Source organism: Tamandua tetradactyla, chromosome 5 (genome assembly GCF_023851605.1).
Source record: "Tamandua tetradactyla isolate mTamTet1 chromosome 5, mTamTet1.pri, whole genome shotgun sequence".
Lineage (NCBI taxonomy): Eukaryota > Metazoa > Chordata > Mammalia > Pilosa > Myrmecophagidae > Tamandua > Tamandua tetradactyla.
Window position 1 is genome coordinate 15,737,707 of NC_135331.1, and position 19,721 is coordinate 15,757,427.

Sequence of the window (19,721 nt, forward strand, 5' to 3'; positions counted from 1 at the left end):
TATAATATGGGGATAACAATAACATTTCTTTCACAGGAGGATTCAATATACTCTTGATAGTATATGATCTACAATGTCTAAGACTAGCACAGAGTAAAGGTTGATAAGATGGTAGATATTATAGTTATTAATTTTTATTATTATTTAGATGGTTTTGCCTCATAAGAGAGTCTGAAATAACTTTCTTGAAAAGTGTAGCCAGCATATATCAAAGGCAGAGCATTACATTAGGAGCCATAATCCCAGGTTTCTAGTTCCATCTCTGATGCCTACTTTTTGTGTTACCTTAAACAGGTCATTTCCCTGATCTGGGATCTGGTACCATGGTTCATTTTGCTTCTCAGCTCACACCTAGAGCAGACCATCCACACAAGCAAAGGCTGCATTTCCTCAGACCTGCAGTGCTTTCCCTGGTAAAGCTGAAATCCAATTAGCAAACCCAGCACCTTGATCCTGTGTATACTGGCACGCAGCTTCCATATGGTGCTGGCTCAGTCAAAACAAGCTTTCTTCTGTCTCATGGGGTCAGCCTCCCTTCTGAAAATTAAGCAGCTGACTGAGCCCAAGCCTGAGCACTGATGGGAGTTAGGGCATAGAGGAAAGCACGTGCTCACATTCCTTGATGATTATTCCCAGTGATGAATGAACCAACTCCTTGACAGGGAGGAAGTTCCTACAGGTTGAGATGACCTTTCTATCAATGTGTTTATTTGACATAATTCTCTGGAAGATCATCTCATATTGTAATATGTGGCCTGAGGTTTTCTTGGACTCTGCAATAAAGTTCGGTTTAGGTCATATTCAAAGTGATGAGTTTCATTTCAATAGCTTGTGCTTATCATTTGCATAACAGAACTGCATCAGTTATAAGGCTATTATTTCTAGCAGTCTCTGGGGATGTCTTGCATGTACTTACAAAAGAGTTTTCTTGTGTTCTTCTGGATGTAAGCCCCCTTGTTGATATTTTTATTTAATAATCATTCATATTCTTTACTGCCCCTTATTTTGGACCAATGACCTTTAAGAAAATTATATATTCCTGCCCCAGTGATGTCAGACTTGGTCATGTGACTTGCTTTGGCCAATGGAATATAAACAGAAGTGACACATACCACTTCCAAGCACCTGCTTTAGGATCCTTTAAGTGTTATTGGGTGATTTCACAGTATTCATTTTCCCCTCTACCATAAAACCATCATGGCCCAAGACAGAGTCTATTCCATAACCCTAGGTCCCCAAATAAAGAAAACAGAGCCAACACACATGGACATATAGCATGAACAAGAAATAAATCTTCATTGTTGTAAGGCCTTGGGATTGGGGATATTTGTCACTGCAGAATAACATGAACTAAGCTGACTGATACAATATTAATGCCACACCATTGATGCTAATGCCAAGACCTATCTCTTGGAGCTTTCCAATCTGACACCTCCATAGTGTCAGAATGGGTGCTTTGTTCCTTGGTCTATTCTCCAAGCTGGATCCATGATGAGTTCCAGACAAAAATAGGGAGAATATCCCTCATTCTACATTGTACCACATGTTGTCACCCAGGACCCAAATTAGAACTGTTTTACTAGTATATCACAAAACCCTTTGTGATATCAGTTCCTACAGCTTTTGCCTTTAATGCCTCTGTCCCAAGGAAGCAGAAATCAATTCCAAGGAGCTTTTCTGAGAAATAGGTTTTCTATTGTCTTTGCTATTCTTTCATCTTTCCTCTTCTAAATTCCCTTTCTCTTATGCAAATCAAGACATGAAAAAAAAAATCACTCAAGTGGCCTTATCATTTTATCAGATACTCCTAGGCATATCTGAGTACTAGATTAGGAATTCAAGATACCATCTTTCTCTCCTTCGAGAGAAATCTATTGCTTCTTTCTTAGCCAAATGGGTAGCCCTCTGGATTTATTTGGCAAAGGTCCATTGTCAAAGAAGTGAGGGTGTCTCCAAAATATTCTATAAGTAGCCATCCCCATCTCCAATCCAATCCCTCAACCTGACTTATTTTTCTTCTTAGAACTTATCATCACCTGATACACTATTCATTTTTCTTTTACTCTCTATATCCTCCACTAGAATGTGTTTGCCAATTGCTTTATTAATAGAATCTAGAACAGAGGCTGACACATAGTATTTTCAAAAAATATATTTTGAGTGAAAGAATGAAAGATGTATGGATTTAAAATAATATTATTGAATATAGCTGGGGATTTTCAAAGTGGTTCCCATGGAGAACTAAGGTTCCATGTGGAGTGTTGGATCCTTCTATCTACACGTCCATCAGCGCAGCTCTTCTTTTATTTGCTGCTTCCAAATTGGGGTTACAGGTAACATTTTGCTTGAAAAACAGGTTCAGCTTTAAAAAGAGTCTGGAAGTCACTGATATTTTACAGATCACTCATTGGATAGAGACACAAACTGAGGTCTCACAAGGCCACTTTGCCAGTTAATGATAGGGTCAGGCCTAGAACACAGCTTGAAAAATTTAATTATTGATTTAATTTGCATTATTAGGATGTAAGGATTGGGCAATGAGGACTTAATCAGATGCTGCTTCTTGTATGAGCTATGAGTCAGAACATTGATAGGAAACCGAGTTTGCTGACATGGGCAGCTCCTTGTTAATCAATCCTCCCTTATGAAACCAGGATGGAAAATTCTGAGATCTGACCCCTGGTAGCTGGAAATGTCCCCTAACCTGTCTGATTTTGTTCAGGTGTGTGTGTATTTCTATTAACTCTAAGTATGGTAGATGGCAAGATCTATCCAATTGTGAGCCAATCTGATTAGGTAGTTAGCCATACGTGGTTATGGCTCATTATCTAATGGAGATGAGATCCCCTCTGCAGCAAATAAGAACTACCAAAAGCATATTTATTATCTTAGAAGAAGAGTAAGGTCTGGGAAAGGGAAACCCCAAGGTAGGCTGGTTCAGCAGCTCAATGACTTTGCCAGACCCCAACGTTCTGGTCATCATTCGTTTATGTCTGTGTTATTTCTCACTGCGTATTCTGCACTGTTCAGGTCTCCACTGTGGCCGCAAGTTGGCTCCTCGCTCATGAGGATGTTAATAAGCAGAGCAGTAAAGGGAACATCTCCTTTCTTGTGTTCCCTTTTATGAGCACGGAAAAATTTCCTAGAAGCTCCCCTCTGGACTTGTCTTCACATGTCCATGCTGGAACCAAGTTGCATGATTCACAGACAAATCAGAATTTACCCCCTGAAGACCTGGTTGCTGTGAGGAGGGTGAACAAAATCAGAATTCTGTTAATGTGATGGTGAGTTCTATTTGTTAATGTGGATAAGCTGTAGTATTCAGTAATTCAATTAAACATTAATTTAGGGTTGCAGTGAAAGTACATGGATGTGGTTGATACCCACCATCAATTGACTTTAAGTAAAAGAGATTATCCTCAATAACTTGGGTGGGCCTCATCCAATCAGTTAAAAGGTCATAAGAGGAAAACTGTGGTTTCTCTGAGGAAAAAGGAATTTGCCTGTGGACTGCAATGTCAGTTCCTGCTTGAGAGTTTCCAGCCTGCCAGCCTGTCAAACAGATTTTGGACTTGCCGGCCTCTATAACTACTTTAGATAATTCCTTAAAATAAGTTGTGTATATATCTGGTTCAACCCTGACTGATACAGTTAGCTAGGAAGAAATTGGGGAATGATTGTTGGACAATGCTCCTTTCTTCCAAAAAGATGGAATATTTAAGAATACCCTATTCATGCATTCATTCATTTAACAAGTACTTTTGAGCACCCACTTATACATTTATGCTGCAAATATTTGGGGGTAATTTCTAGGGATAATATTCTTGGGAGATATTATTGTACAAAACAGAGAAAAAATCCTGACCTTTTCTAAATTAGTGTCCTCTGGTATATACTCCTATTCAATTCTAAAATTTCCCCTTCATAGCACTTATTCCACATGCATTTACATTTTATGTGATTAAAAGAAAGTGCGGCTCTAACACTAGACCTTGAGCGTTCTTTGGAAAACAAAAACAACACTAAGAGGCATAAAGACAATTAAACTCAGGAGTACATGTGGTAGAGACTTCTAGTATTCACTCATATCTGACCCTCTCCTTGCTGAGAGCCTAGGAGGACAAAACTTTCCAAGCCCATTGCAGTAAGGCAGGACCTATGACTAGTGTGTCCAATGGCCTGCACATGGAAATGCTGTGTATCGCTTACGGGTGGAGATACAGCTAATATGAATTATTCATGTCTGATGTGTCAACCCAGGGAACCATGTATTGAGTCGTGGACCCATAAAATGGAAGGAACCTGAATCACTGAGTCATTTCATGGAGTCAGCTGGCCTAGAAAGTTGTCCAGCCTGATATAGGACTTGCATGAATGAGAAATAAGCCTTTTCTGTGTTATGGAACTGATGTTTCGGGAGGTACTTGTTATTGCAGGATAGTATAACCTATCCTGATTAATATGTTAGAGTTGTTAATCCAGACTTGAAGCTGATAGGGGTCATGCTGGTCTTGTTCACCATGTATTCTCAGCACCTACCTCATTACCTGGCACAGAGTAAATGCTCAAGACATATTTTTCAAAATATTATTGTTGAACCTCTTCTACTAAAAATAGAAATAAGAGAACTGATTCCTTAATGGGTGGGTTATTTTGCAAGGGACTTTGGTTTCTGAAAAAAATACCCTTTGATGTCTATCTCAGATTAAAGAAATTCTCATTGGTGATGCAACATAGTTCACACAGCCTGTCCCCATTATAGAAGCTCCAATTCAAATTAATTTTACTCTAACTTTTACCAAGTTTAAGGCACTACATTTGGCATTGTGGGTCACTTAAAATTATTCTGAAAAATGTAAGTTTATTCCAATCTAGTTATAGAGACAAGAAGAACACATTAAAACTCAATAAATGAGCTTTATTATATTTTATGAAGCTATCCTAAGGCCTTATGATGGCATGGGATGATCATTCTAGACTCTGATGCAGAAGAAGAGAAAGACTTGGGCTGGACTTTCTAAGTGAGGTGGAATTTGGATAAGAAATGAGAGAGAATGAAAGTATAGATAAGTGTGCTGGCAGGATATATTCAAACAAAAATTTGGACGGAGGTGATAGTGATGAAATTTTTGAGAGTAGCAAGAGGTACAACCCAGAGATGATAGCTTGGCTATACTGAACCAAAATATTGGTTCAGTCTCTCTATTGAAGAGAATTTGGAGATAAGACTACATGGGAAGGTCTCAGATTGGGTTCTCTGAGAAGCTGACTCTGAGCTAGAGATTAGTGTTCAGGAGGATTATTAGGGGATGTCCTTGGACTTGACACCTATGGAAAGGAGGGGAAGAAGGCAGAAATGGGCAGTAGAAAAAAGTCAGACAATGATGAGATCACAATAAAGAGCTCAGAGGTTCCCCATGGAGAAGCTCTGAAGTGGGGTTTGGTCCTTCTGAGATATCCTAAGTTGCGGCAAGAGAGCTAAGCCTTTGAAGCCCGTGCTGACCAGTCATTAGCTATGGGCTGCCCTGGGGAAGGAGGCATGGTCATGACCTACACGGCTCTCTCCACCCCAGGGGCTAGTCCCAGAGAGGGCTGATCCCAGAGAGGGCTGAACCCAGAGAGGGCTAACAGCTGAGAGCACCTGCTGACTACTGTCCATGATAGAGATGCTCAAACCAGATGTCTCCTCTGCCACTCATTCAATCAACACATACAACGTGCTGACTATTGGCTCACTGGTGAGGGTACTGATGGGATGGCTGACCTCAAAGTTTGGGAAGATGCAAAAAATGGCAACTGAAATACGCAAGATTTTTTTTAAAGGAACAAAGTCTTCTGACAATAGTAACAGTCAACAATAATAATAGGTGCTATAATATAATGAACATGGTTTTAGGTTTTACATGCATTACCTCTCTCAGTTTTTGCAACCAATTTGTAAAGCAAGTAATAGTATTATTTCCACTTTACAGATCAGAAAAATGAGGCTCAGAGAGACAAAATGATTTGCCCTTATTACAAAGCCAGTAAGCCTATGCTGTGATTCACAACATATCTCCTATCGTTCAAGTTCTTGCTGCTAACAGCTACACAACACTGTCTCCTAGTGGGTGCCTAGCACAGCCCCTGGGCTAGCATAAGCGTCTCAATAAATAACAGTTGATTAAATAAGTAACTGCTACAATGAAGTCCAGCACTGGAGCTCTGTGAGCCCAGTGGAGAGGCATTATCGAAGCAGCCCAGGTCAGTGGTCCTTAAAGTGGAATCTCAAAGGTATCACCTGGGAACTTGTTGGCAATGCCGAGTCTCAGCCCTCAGCCTGGACCTCCTAAAACAGAAACCCTGCAGATGAGGCCCAGCAATCTGTGTTTCAACAAATCTTCCAGGTGATTTTGGTGCACCAGGAAGTTGGTGAACCATTGCTCTAGGGCCTTCATTCTCCAAGTGTGCTTCATGGCCCAGCAGCAGCAGCATCTTGGGACCTGGGAGTAAATTAGAAAGTCAGAGCTATGAATCAGAATGTTCATGTTAACAACACCCATCCACAGATGGTACTTTGGCGTGCTAAAATTTGAGGAACACTGGTATAGGGCACTGGTTTTCAAGCTTCGCTGTGTATCGGGGTCACCTGGGGAGTCTTACAAACTACTGATGTCCTACAGATTCTACCTTAATTGGCATGGGGTGTGGCCTGAACATCAGGATTTTGAAAAGCTCCCCAGATGATTATCATGTACAGCCAAGTTTGAGAGCCACTGGTCCCAGGACTCTCGAAAGGCATCCCAGGAGAGGTGAGATCTAAGGTCAGACTGGTCTCCAAGTTTAGGTGTTTCCCTGAGAATGACAGAGAAAGCCAGGCTGCCTTTGGTGCTGCTGCTGCCTCTGTGTCTACCTGTCTTCAGTCTAAGCGGGAGGCCCCTCGAATAAAGGCCTGTCAATCCACCCCCTGTCAACAGCCTCAAATTCCCCAAAACGCTCGAGGCTTAGGTTCAGAGGGAGGGCAGGGAGAGGGAGAGGTATTATTACATAAAGCCTGCATTCTCTGTGCTGCACATTAATTAATTTCAAAGTAAGCTGAGTGATCGGGGAGGGTTTGGACAGCAGCATGGATAATCAAAAGGCTTTCAAAAAATCCTCCTTTGCTTCTTGGAATGTCTTCCCACCTCAACCCACTCAAAGACAATAAGGGGGAAAGGTCAGCCTGTGGACATCACTGCTCTGCTGGGGGTGGCCAGGGATGTTGCTAGAATAAGATAAACTGTTCTCTATTTTGTTTGGAAAAAAATATGGGGTAATAAGAACATCTACCTCAAGTGGGACAGATAATCAGAGACAGAGAGGCAGGGAGTTTGGAGGGGGTAGGTGGTGAGGGCGAAGGTGAGAAGGAGGCAGATGGAGCAGTTGTTTTAAAAAAGAAAAGACCTCCGGGCCCCCAACATGGATCTGCTTCTCTTATGCCACTTCCCCATGCTTCTCCTCCTTCTCTCAATATCATCTCCTATGACTAATGAGTGTGACCTTTCACAACCCAATCTGCAATATTGGGCCTCTCCTCTTGGCTATCCTGAAGTCAAATGACCAGGTCCTCACAAGGCTGAAGGGTTACAGAGAAGACTGACCGTATGTTCTAGAGATACCCCCAGGGCCCACTCTTTGCTTCCTTTCCTTCCTTTCCCTTTCCTCTAAAGTGATTTTATCCTAAATGTAGATTCTTCTCTCACTCTTTTGGGCCCTGTTTTTCCAGGCAATACCCGAGGGGAAAATATGATGTAATGATAAAGTTGACAAGGTAGATTTTTAGCCACCTTACCAGAATGTGCTCCTTCTTGTGATGTCTTTTCACGAGAGAACCCTTCAAAGATTATTTGCACAGAACAAACATGGTGCCATCACTCCAGAAGTTCTTGGAATTCCTTTTCCCAAGTGGCCTCTGGAGAATGTTTAGAAGCATCTCATGAAAAGCATCATTATTATGCTGTTCACTCATTCATTTTCTTTTCTTTCAATTTTATGGTTGTATCTTAATGTTTGACCCAAAACTTGTGTAACTAAGTAGATTATCCATTTGATTTCCAATGCTTAGGCCTGAGGGATAATTGACTCCCCAAATTAAATACAGCCTCAAAGTTTGGAGATCTGGCTACGAATAAAGAAATTGTTAAAAAAAAATTCATCAGGAATCTGAGATTACACTCCTTTCCTCTGCCCCCATTCCATCCCCACCTCCCATCCCCCCCCCCAAAAAAAAAGAACTTCAAAAAAATCCTCTCAATAATGACAGATGCTTTAGGATAAGTAACCAGCCTCTGAAAGGGGCTCTTGACAGGATATCACTGACTTGAGGGGTGATCTCAAAAAACTGAAACAATCATTAAGAATTTTCTTAGTTATGATTAATAAACTTGGTCCTTATTTCCTCTTTTATCTTCATAATAGTATTTGGGACGATCCCAGCTCTGAGCAATTCAAATTTTCCAGGCATCTTTCCTCTTGAGGATAAGTCACAAAAGGAACGAGCACATACTTGACTCAATATTATAGTATGTGGTTTTCTTCTCTGTTTTGTTTTTCCTCTTTGACTCTTCTCCTTTCTTGAAAGGAGAGACTATTTTAATGCCAAGTTAAATGAATTCAACAAGATTTTCTGCATGCAAGGCCCTGTTTTGCAAGGTATGTGGGAATCCCTGGCTACATAAGATGTGCTTTCTCATATGTTTTCCTCTAGAGTGCCAACAGAAAGAAATGTGTTGAAGGCTTCTGAAGACATTGTGCTGAGAAGGATTCTGAGGTCTAGACCCAGTGGGAAAGTGCATATACAGCTTTTTTCTCCTTACACTTAATAGCCACTTAAATATTTGCTGAATGGATAAATAAAAGAGAAAAAAAAAAAAGAATGGGTGAATGAGTGAAAGAATCCATGAGTGATGAGACCCACTACTTGAGCAAGAGGAAATGAATCACATCATAGCAGTGGATTTTAAGTGAACGTTTAGCAATTTATTGACCCCAGATGGTTCCTGGAGCATGTTCCCTTCTCTATTTCTATTGTATGCTGAACGTCACAGCATAGCTGGGATCCCCCCTGAAAATGTTTATTTTGAAGTATATTTTGCCTTGCGCTGTTGAAATACTTGGGCCATATATGGAAATCAAGGAAAACCAAGGAATTATTCCAAATTGAAGGAAACTGAAAGAGGCATGAAAGCTAAATCACACGATTCTGAATCACATGATTCTGAATTACATGGGAAAGCATCTGATTCTGAAGTGGTTAACAGAAAAAGCTATAGAAGACATTGCTGGGACAAAAGGTTAAAACTTGAATTGTGAATTAGATGGTAGGAAGGTATCAATGTCAGTTTCTTGATTTTGATGAGTATATCTTGGTTTTATAGAAACATATCTTTGATTTTAGGAAATAAATACTAAAGTGGTTGGAGCTAAAAAGCAAAATACCTTGGCCACAAATATAAATACACCTTCCCCTACTGCTTCCAATACGAAGACAGGATTTACCTCCAGCAAATATACTCACTTTCCAATATATTAAATTAAAATTTAATTTTAACTCCAGAAAATTAAAACTCTGGCCTGAAAAAAAACAGCAAACAGAAACATGTGGGGGAGCTGAATCAATCTATTTAGGTCTGGCTTGATGTTCCTTGTGACTTGTGCTAAAGAGAAATTTTCCAACTCCCATGGAATGTTCTCCAAAAGAACAGCATACATTTAGATGCTGTAAAACTTTGCGGTAAAGGAATGGTCTTCGAATATCATAAGGTCTTAGGTCTTAAGAGTATTATGAGTTGTCACATCCTACGACAGTCATAAACTTTTCATGGCTTTTACCCTAGAAGAGCAAAAATTCCAGGCGCATTTCTAAAATAGCATCATAGCAAGGAATACACCTGTCAAAATTCCTGATTCTTTGAGAGATATGATTTTAAAAAATATCCTGATGGAAGAAATGACCTCAACTCATAGTTCTCAGGGTCAGGCTTATGCAAGAAACTTTTGGTGAACAAATAACTGAACAGATGCCGGAAAACCGAAGACTTTAGTTTGTGTAGAGGAGAGGGATTTATTAGACCACTAGATTAAAATTCCTGTATTTAAGACATATTTCACAAACACTTAATGGGGTTTTCCCACCCGTTAAGAGCAAACCAAGGGCACAGTGTTCCATTTTAATAGGGGCAGTAACTTCATTTCATTTATAGACTAAATGACAGGGAAAAAAAATACGAGGGCATTTCTCGCCAGAGAAAACATGAGTTAACATGAGTGCTTGGGCAATGTATTGGAAATAAAGGTCTGTTTGTAGCCTTGGAAATTTCTTTTCCTCTTTCTATTTTTGGATGGGGGGTGGTGATTTGGAAGAAAAAGTTCTGTGGTTGGTATCCAATGAAGTTCACACTTCTGGGGCATGACCTCGATTACATGCAAACTTTATGAATTTTAATTAGAGAACAGTCTATTTACACGTGAAGGTGCATAGGGTCAAACAGAAAACACTGCCAATAACCTCAACTTTAGGCTGGGAAACACTGGTAGTAGGCATAAAGCAAAGGATCCTAGAAGGGGGCAAAATCAAGAGGAGTAATGAGATCTATTTTCAATCCATGTAACATTTAGGAAATGCACATATGGAGATTCATCATGGAGAAACCATGGGGCTTATAGTTTTATAAAGAGGTCCCAAAAGAGAGAGAGAGCCCTGACTCTATGTCATGGAATTAGGCAGATCGAAACTGCTGATATAATACAGATACACCCTTTTTATTTTCTCAATGAAATTTAGAAATCTATATTAAAACCTTAGAAATGTGAATACCCTTTTCTAGTAGTGCCTCCTAAGGAAATAATCAAACAATATATACTGAAGTACAAGGCTGTTTATTGTAGTGTTGTCTACCAAGGGTAAAGTATTTATATGCATTGACATGAAAAGCTGTCCCCAATGTATTAAGTTAAAATGGCAGGATATAAACAAAATGTAAACTATGATTTCATTTTTTGTCTTAAAATAGATCTGTTTGGGTATTAAAATAAGACTAGATGGAGACACAGCAGTCTACCAAAGCAGTTATTTTTGGTGGGCAGAATTACTAGAGAATGTCTGCTCACGCTATGTACCACATTTCTATGTTGTTTGGATTTTTGAACACATATAGATCATTTTAATATTAGAAAAGATTATGAAGGTATTTCCAGTAAGAAAAAGAGAGTCCATCCCAGAGAGAGCGTTTCCTCTTCCCGACAGGAAGCCCAGATGTTGAATTTGGACACACCTGCCTTCTAATCCCTGCCCTGCCATTTACCAGCCGTTGACATGGCGAAGCCACAGAGCATGTGTGAGTCTATCCTCTACTCTGTTACGTAAGGGCATTCCTTTCTTCCCAGGCCGGTGATGAGGATTAGGTGAGGGAATGTTTATTCATGGCCTGGCCTAGAGCCTGACATGCAGAAGGTGCTCAGTTAAAGAGAAGAAAAAGTGAATGCCTTCTCTTTCGAACAGGTGCTGTGGCCTAGATCTAAACTTCAGCCACAAATGGCAGACCAGAACCAAGGGGACACGATGGGATGCTGGCCTGATGCTTGGTACTGGCAGATGAGCTAAGGAGAGGACACGCGATCGCTACCTGAAGACCCACTCTCCACCTGTCAGCCAGAGGCCTGTGATCACTACTGTGTGCAGGCACCTACTATATGCCGGGCATCTGATAACTCATTTAATCATGGCAACCACCCGCGAGACACACGCCATTATTATTATCTGTATGTGACATGTAAGGAAACTAAAGAACAAATAGTAATGTGGCCACAGTGAACAAACAGTAACATGAGGGATGGAGCTGAAACTGGAAACCAGAACTCCTGCTTCTGAGCCTCAGCTCTGAACCATCAAATCATACCCCCAGGTAAATAACCAATGACAGTGCATGCAATGGCAGTCCGTGGCTAGAAAATGGAATTCCGAGGAAAGTGGGAGCCTCTGTCGAGAAGTTCAGCCACAGAAACCTTGGGAAGCTTCAGTGGTTCTCAAACTTGAATGAGCATCAGAATGCAATGGAGTGCTTGTTAAAACACAGATTCCTGGGCCCCATCCCCAGAGCTGCTGATTCAGTGCATCTGGAATGGGACCTGAAAATTTACATTTCTAAGAAGCTCCCAAGTAGATGCTGAGGCTCCTGAGAACCTATGTGCTGGCCCCTTAGGACTCGGCAGGATTCGCAAAATGAACACCAGTAAAATATGCTGCCCTCTCCCTATTTCCCAGTCATGGCACAGTCAGTCTAAGTCAACAAAATGTCAAATCATGGAGCATTTGTAAAGAAATGTAGTAAAAACCCTTGTTTAGAGATGCACCCTATTGTCCTTTGGATTTCCAACTCTGAGTGATGCAGTATTTGAGAAGCATTGTTCAACAGCCAATCAATCAAATGGAAAAGAATTTCATTCTTTGTCTGAGTCTTTCGAAGGATGTCATTGAGAACCCCACTCATCACTTATCCAGAATCATTTCCTAGGAACCATTCATAAGCTTTCTCAATTCTCTCCTACCCCACACACTCAGGGACTTCCCTTATCCAACCTCCCCACACCAAAAAAAAGGACTTGCGGAAACATGCATCTTGGTCCCTCCTGTTTCTCTCCCAAATTCTGTATCAATAAAGCTCAAAGGACTAGTGTGGCAAAAAAGGCACACAGGAAGATTCAATTTGGGTAATTTTGGCTGTCTTACTCCTAAAAATCCCTCCTAGTAATGATGCCAGGTGGCAAATTTTTCTAACATTTGCCCATGGATTTTTGTCACACAATTCTGCCTTAGTAACTTATTCCTTCAAGAACACAAAATAGCATGCCCTAAGCCTATTTTTGATTGCTGTTGCTTTTGGGGGTGGGACAGTAGGGCAGAAACTCTTCTCCAAATCTCAGACTAAGAAAAAAAAAAGGGGAGGAAGGGTTCTCCAGAGATGCTTACATGATACAAATTAAAGTGAATTTTAAAAAATTGAAGGGAATTTTTAAGGCAGTTTCTAGTCACCTCAATTCAGTCAAAAAGACATAGTCTGAGATTTGATATTGTGACAAAAAAATTGGAAAGTAGTGACCATGTTGTTCCTTCTCAAATGTTCCCATAATAACTTTTCAGAGGGGGGAAAGCAGTTTCAATTTTCTTTTGACTGGGGGGGGAGGGGATGATCCATAAAGTAGGTTATGGGTTTTCCACTCTATTCCCAGGAAATGCCTCATTGCCTCCAAAAATCCATGAGAATGTGGCCCACTTGTTTAGGCTTGCAGTATCCTCATGTGATCGTCAACCAGTGGCCTTTTTCGTAATATGTTATACATTGGAGTTTGAATCTAAGGCTTCCCTTGAGAAAAGATTTCTGCTGCTAAAAGCAGGTTGAAGACCACTGAGATAGATCATTTCAACTGTAAAAAAAGTACATTTCCTTTCCCCTGGTGGGACTCAATAAAACTATTTTAAATTTTAATGAACGAAAGGAGACCATAACATTTCTGTTTTTTCTGAATTATCCCTTGTGAAGGAAAGGGGAGGATTACTTGTCACTGAACTGAACCATGATTTTGTATCTTTTAGGTTCATAGGAAAATACAAGTTCTCTCTCTGGCCCCCATCTCAGTGTCCCCACCCCCAGGTCTAGACCACAGTCCATATGCCCCTAGAGTGGGCAGCAAAGGTGATCTTACAGAGAGGACCTGGCTCTCTTCCTTTATGTCTATTTCAGAAGGTATAGCCAGAGCTATGGTTTCCATGTTTCTTTGAATATACCATTGAAACCAGGCATGGATTCAAGCAAACCAGTGGCTCTCAATCCTCAGTGTATGTCTTAGTTTGCTGGCTGCTATGACAAATACCACCCAAAGGGATGGCTTAATAACAGGAATTGATTGTCTCAGAGGCTGTGAGTTTGTTTCCTCTCAGGGTTGGTAGCATTCTGGCAGGCTAGCAAACCACGGGTCCTTGGATTTTCCATCATGTGCCCATGTCCTCTCCTTTCTCTTCTGGTTTCTACTGACTTTCAATTTCTTCTCCTTCAAGTAGCTCTCTCTTCTCGAAGCCTTCAGTAACAGGATTAAGGCCAAACCTCACTCAGTTGGGCCACACCTTCACTAAAAGGCCACACCTATCTTCCAAAGGTCCTATCTATAATGGGTTCACACCCATGGGAGTGGATTAAGATTAAGAACATGTTTGATTTTTTTCCCTCGGGTAACATAACTCAGTCTGCCATACTATACCTCCAAAGCTCCTTGGGGGCTTCGAAAAAATGTAGATTCCCAGATCTCATGCCAGACCTACTGAATAAGAATTCCCAGGGGTAAGTCTCAGGTATATTTAAGGAACAGCATCTTTCTCAACCTTTACCCTGAAATTGAGCCACAGTAACTATCACAGAGGAAACTTAGCTTGTGGAGGAGTCTCAGAGATACTCATTGCCCATTGAGACACTAGGAGGGAGGTGTGTCAGGGAGCCCAGGAGTCACTGAGCATGCCTCACACTTCATGCATGAGCCCTTTCAGTGTCAGTGGACTCTACTGAGTGCCTGGCAGTTTCTTCATTCCATGCCGGATACTCCCAAAGACAGACAGACAGTCTAGGTTCCTGGAGAGAAAGACCATGGTCTCCTAAAGCAGCATTTCCCAAATGTGCTCACCTTGTGTAATGCCCAATGGTCAAATGCAGGACAGGGTGCTAACACTGTTAAGGGTCATGTGACGGGTCACCATAGAAGACTCTTAGAAGTTGTAGGCACTTAGAAGTCCTACAATAAAGAAATCTTCCCCAAACGTATTGGACAATGGAATCCTTTTCTTGCCAATATCCGCAGATCACACTTTGGCAAACGCCAAACCATAACACAAGCTGTTGGACAGAAAGTCCCATGTCACTCTCATCTTTGTATTCCTTAAAGCAACCTGAGTGGGAGACAAAGAGAGGCAGAATGCAGGGACAGGGAAGATGTAGGCTGGCTAAAGGGATTTAGCAGCATGATAGTAATCAGAGAACTTGAGTGTAATTGCTTATGTTGTTCCCGAAAGCATCTCAGCCAGGCTGGTGGTCCAACATCCTAATTAGCTAATGGGTAGATGAGGGTTTTACATGTTTAGAAATGAGAGCTTATTGGATCAGCACTCAAAGATGCTCTTTTTCCCCCTGGTTGCCGATTCCTCTAAGATCCTGATTTTTCAAACTTTAGCATGCATCAGAATCACCTGGAGGACTTAGAAAAACAGAGTTGGCCTTGCATCACCTCTAGTTCCTGATGCAGTGGGTCTGGGGTGTGTCCTGCGAATTTGGCTTTCTAAGTGATGCTCGTGCTGCTGGTCCTGAGACCACACGTTGAGAATTACTGGTCTAAGAAGAGAAAAAGAGCAAAACAGAAGGTAGGAAGGGTAGAGTAATGGAGAGAGAGGAAAGAGAGCAGGAAAGAGAAAATACAAATGAGGAGGGAGAGAAGTGAAGAATTGAATGGGGGGTAAAAGAGAGAAAGAGGAGAGAGCGATTGAAAGGGAGAGGAGAGATAAGAAAAGACGGTGACAATAAAAGGAGATGAGATAAGAGAAGAAAGAGAGAAACTGTGCTACTTTGAACAAATGCACAGGGATTACCAGGTGTGGGTGTTGGCAGCTGGGGAAAGGGCCAGTGGGAGTTCAGCCTCGGGCGTTCGTGGGATCACCTGCTATACACAGAGTTGGAAGTTCCCATCCTCACTGTTGGTGGATATGCCTGGGTTTTGGGATCCCTGCCCTCGGCTGGATCACACCAGTTGCTCTGGCTCCAGCTAAAGAAGAAAACTCTGAGGAGGGGGCAAATGCTCCAGCAGCAACATCATTTCCACATTGAACCCACTACCCTTCTCTGGTCCTGTTGGACCCCGGTTCTCCTTCTCACTTCCCGTCTGGCCCAGAAGGTCTGCCAATTCAAGCTAGAACCAACTCTCCCACCTGGCCTGGACACATCCTCCAGTCATCCCACGACCGACACTTCTCCCAGCTCTACCTCTGAGACCATGCTGGTGGACCGCTACCCCGAGATCAAGCCAAAAAGTGTACCTTTTAAGGGTCAGAGGATGACCCACTGTGGGTTGCTGATGGAATTCACACGCTGTCCTCCTGGGGGCTACCTTCCCCACTAGGAAATGTGTGTCATCAGAACCTGGGGCCACCTCCACCTAAGAAAATTCCAGTGAGAGGACCTGGGGCTTGGCAATGCCACTTCATTCAAAAGAATCATGCAAGGGCCCCTGGAGATGGGCTCTGTTGTAGCGACACAGGGATAAACAGGCTGAGAAATTGTGGGCTCAGCCTGGGAAGCCGAGAGGGATGGCATAACTCTCTCCCCTGGAGGTGTGAGAAATCCTCTCTATAAATCAAGGAAATTAAATAGAGTGCAGGGCTTAGGGGCATTGCTCAAACTCCTAATCCACATCCCAGGCTTGCTGAAAGGGCCACCACACCCAGCAGCCCAGAAAGAAGGAAGCTCTGTTTCCCGCGCCATTCTCTCCCTGGAGCAGGGCGAGGAAGGAGCCTGCCTTGGCGGGAATGCAGAGCCTTTAAGCTGCTTTGCAATCCCAGGAGAGCAATATGAGAGCTCATAAGGATCTCGGAGACCCTCTCCTCCTATCCCTCCTTTCTGAAGGCAGAGAAACTGAGGCCCAATGAGGAGGAGCCACTTGTACAGAGGCACTTAGGGATTAGTTAGCAAGTACATTCGCAGTCAAATAAAACTGCAGATGGCAACTGGGAACTATCAGGGAGCAGTCCACAGTGATTTGCTGTAAGACTCATGAGTCTGCAGGACCCTAAATGGTGACGGGAAAGTCTCTACTTAAGGCAGGTTCCATCTTTAAAACAAGTGAGCGAAAAACAAACAATCCTCGTGTCACACTGAAATTACACAAGGTGCATTACTTTGTAAAATGTAAAAGAAAAAAAAATTAAAGCAAGAAGACAAGTGAAATGGAGAAAATGAAAACCTTACTGCACAGATAAACGAATGGGTTCTGATTTGGGGGTATTTGTAATGTACAAAGGCATGGGGACAGCTAAGCCTTTTAGTTTGGTCAATCTCACTTAATCCTCACAAAGAGCCAGAAGTATTCCTATTGCACCCAGGTTTCAGATGAGGAAAGCGAGACACAGAGAGGTTGAGATAATTGCTGGAGATTGAAATCCAGCCTCTCTGTATTTTTTGCTTAATTCTTATGAAATCCAGCCTCTCTGTATTTTTCGCTTACTTCTTATCCAATATGAGCATTTTTTCAGGGGCAGAAATTAGTTTCCTATGACATCACTTTGCATAGCTGTCTAGAATTCCGTACTGTAACACACACAGTGTGCTCCAGGGCTCATTCCCTCTGTGGAGGTCAGCAGACCTTTTCTTTAAGGACCAGAGAGTAAATATTTTCCACCTTGCTGATCTCTGTTGCAACTATTCCACTCTGCTGTTGTAGCTTGAAAGCAACCGTAGGTAGTACATGTGCCCCTGGGCGTGGCTGTGTTCATTTATGAAAACAGGTGGGGGGCGGGGCCTGCGGGCCATGCTTTGCTAACCCTTGCCTTACAATGTCACAAAGCACCTTGTGATAATGTCTGGCACACAGTGACTGCTTAATAATAAGTTATTATTGTTGCTATATACCAAAGTAGCTGTAGTAATATACGCTAATAAATCTCTGAGCCAGATTATCAGGCATAGACAATAAAACACTGGAGAGTGGTGAGAATCCATGGAGCTAAAATGGAGTTAAAAATGCATAAATGAGGCCCCATCCCCAGAGAATCTGATGTAGTTGGTTTGAGTTAGGGTCCCAGAATCTGCAGTTTTAAGGAACATGTTCAGGTGGGTCCTGATGTGAGGGCTGGAGGACCATGCTTCCAGAAACACCGCTAGAGTGGGCTGGAGTTAGGAAGAAGCTTTGTGGAGAAGGCGGGTACGTGCTTTATGAGCTGGGAGGAGTGAGGCAGGAGTCCCCAGTAGGACAGCGCTGAGAGCCAAGTTAAAGGAGCCAGAAAGGATGGTACCTGCATAAGCTTGGTTCAGAACAGACCTCATTAGGGAAGAATCTACTATGTGCAATGCCTCTAATGTATTAACTCAACTCTCCCAATCACTCTTGGCTTGCAGGGAAGGTGGCGGTGGAGGGGCGGCTTGCCTGCAGAAAAGCAGGATGTTGTTATTGAGGTTTGTGACTAGGCTACTTAACACAGACACTGAGCTAAGACCCGGGAGTTTAAGGGATTGGAAACTGGGACCCAGAGTGTGTACGTGGCTCTGAACAGAGAAGAGCCTCAGAGGGTGGTGGCTCTCAAAGTTTTGTTCCTGGTCCAGCACACATCAACAGCACCTGAACTTGGTAGAAATGCAAATTCTCAGGCTCTATCCCAGACTTCTGACTCAGAGAACTATGGGGAGGGGGTGCAGCCACCTGTGTTTTAACAGGCCCTCCAGAACATTTTGATGCACACAAGTTTGAGAACTATGGTGGAAGGGATTCTTTTCCTCTTGTTTATAGATGAGGGGACAAAGGGTCATATAGCAGTGGCTGTAGGGCTGGACCTTACCGCAGTGCCCCTCACCAGAATCACCTGGCAGGCACATTAAAATGCAGTTTCTCCTGCCTGCCCAACCTAGACTTCTTGACCCACAATCTCTGGGAATGGAGCCCAGGATCTGTATTCGAACAACCTGTTTCCCCCAGATTTTAGATTTGAGAATTAACCCCATAGTCCCTATCATTGTAGAATCGCCAGGTTTTCTCTCCTTCCCATGGCTTGGTTTCCTTTCTTCCTTTCTCCCACATGCCCCTTCCTTTTCTTCCTTCTCTCTCCTATGCTGTAGGCCTTTCTGCTCAACTAGTTAGTTGTACATAACTAGTCTGCTGTGGTGTGTAAGGTCTAGGTGCCCTGCCTTATACCTCTGAGTTGGTAAGCTGTATATTAGAAAACATTACAAGTCATCTACAGATATGTTTATGGTAAGGATTTCAAACCCTAAAGAACTTTATAGAGTTGTAAAAAGTGAAAGCTATCTTTCTTCTTACCCACTCCTCAAATCTAAGCCACCCCCAATTAGTATGAAGAGTTTGGTGTGTAACTTTCCAGACATTAAGTACATATATGCACATATACACAGAGATGATAATTATAAACAGAAATAAAACTATGCCATTCTTCTTACAGGATTGTGTCCATGCCTGTGTGTAGTATGGTTATCAGTATACATAAATGTAGCCCATTTCTGGAAGTATCTTACTTGATTTAGTTTGTTCCCTACTGATGAAGATTTATGTAGCTTCCTATATGTCCCTACTTCAAACAATGATACCTTAAACCTCTTTGTACAAACACTTCTTTTCACATGGGCAAGCACTGGGAATCGAACCCGGGTCTCCGGCACGGCAGGGAAGAATTCTGCCTTCTGAGCCACTGTGGCCCGCCCTGTACAAACACTTTTTTGAACATATATGTTTCTGAAAGACTAAGAGCCTAGAAGTGGGATTACTGGGATCTGGCCTTCTTTTCACTTGACAATTCTATTCTGTTCTTTTCTGGGCAGACTTTGTTGCATGCCTACGAAGAAGAAAATTGACATGGAATCACAGCTACTTGTTTCTATTGTTGTTTTTCCTTTTTACCTGCTTAAGGAACAGCGCATTAGAAGGCATGAAAAACGGAAATGAATGTA

General features: G+C 42.2%; 1 long non-coding RNA gene across 1 annotated transcript in view; it reads right to left on the minus strand.

Moving 5' to 3' along the window:
* Nucleotides 1–4,992: 4,992 nt before the first annotated feature.
* The window catches only part of LOC143682265 (uncharacterized), a 119,821-nt gene continuing 105,092 nt past the window's right edge, over nucleotides 4,993–19,721 (minus strand). Inside the window, exons 4-5 of the long non-coding RNA XR_013175056.1 lie at nucleotides 7,811–7,930; nucleotides 4,993–6,482 (exon numbers count right to left, since the gene is read on the minus strand). This is a non-coding gene — a long non-coding RNA (uncharacterized LOC143682265). The remainder of the gene's footprint in view (nucleotides 6,483–7,810; nucleotides 7,931–19,721) is intronic.